Source organism: Nematolebias whitei, chromosome 1, assembly GCF_014905685.2.
Source record: "Nematolebias whitei isolate Nwh7 chromosome 1, NemWhi1, whole genome shotgun sequence".
In the NCBI taxonomy this organism is placed as follows: domain Eukaryota; kingdom Metazoa; phylum Chordata; class Actinopteri; order Cyprinodontiformes; family Rivulidae; genus Nematolebias; species Nematolebias whitei.
Genome location: NC_056498.1, coordinates 20,953,066 through 20,954,332, shown reverse-complemented (window position 1 = coordinate 20,954,332; position 1,267 = coordinate 20,953,066).

The window sequence follows — 1,267 nt, the reverse complement described above, 5'->3', positions numbered from 1 at the left end:
GTTCTCTAAATTTTGACTATTCTCTTATTGTTTATTTTCATTTCTACTGTAGTGAACTTAATCTGAGGTCAAGACTAAGCCTAAGGTCAAAACTCTTGACCTTAAGAACCTTGTGGGACAGGAACTGTCATTTCATTGATTTGAATCCAGAAATACAGGTTCACCCATCCTGAGACTTTCTTTCTTGAAAATTCAAGTGGAAGAACACTCTCTGTTCTATTATCATTACTATTTTACAAATGTTGATAATCAAAGTGTCTTAGTTCAAAAACCATTTTAGATGTTGCAGTGAACTAATCAATTTATTAACTGTGTAATGATTTTTAATTCTCATGCAAAGTTAGAACTCATGTCAAAGCTGTTACAGAGTAATTATGCATTTTCTGATTTCTGCCTTTGAATGAGCAAGTGTGCGTTTCCAGGGTCAGGAGTCGAAGCAGACATGTGTTGGAACAACTGCCTTGTTTTCATCCTCTCAGACGTCAACAGGGGGGTTTTGGCACCTGTTTCTAAAACTCGCCAAAACAAAACTCTCTCTGTCTGTGAGAACATTTCTGATCTGTTCCATAACAATTCTTGCTGTCTTCTAACCTCTTACGTCACAAAACACACCCCGTCTGGTCGGTTCTGACCAATGGGAAGACTCCCGAATGAACCGGGAAAAGGGCTCTTTAAAATGTCGGTACTTCCTGGTCTACACAGTTCTGTGGGTTCTGTTGGATACACGGTTCTGTCGAGTTGGAGAAGTTCGGCGGCGCGGACAGTTCTGATATGTCCTAGCGCTGGGCAGTAGCTGTGGGAGCCGGGAAGATCCTGACATGACAACAGAGCTCTTCCGAGTTTCATGGGATTATAACATTTTCCACTGAGGTGAGCTGTGGCGGACAGAATCTCGCCGCTACTCCGGACGAGTAACAGCATCCTACGGAGACGCTGAAAGGGTGCGTTAAACGGAATCTCGCCTGAGACATCTCCAGGTAAAAGAGTCGATTTCACCACCTAAGTGTACTGTAAGGAAGAAGCTGAAGAAAGCCCGGAGAGTGCCGTTCTGTTCAACACTCTACCTCAACCACCATCTTTCTCCCCTTTAAACTTCATCTTTTCATCTTTAAACTCTTCTATCAAGTAGAAATTCTTCCAGATATTTTAGAAATGTCTGTGTAAAGTGCTCATCCACCGCCGTGTGGGTAAAAGATCATAATTGTACAGTTTTCATAAATGTCTGTGGTGAAGCAACGGAAAAATCATGGCCGTATGATTTTTCTTG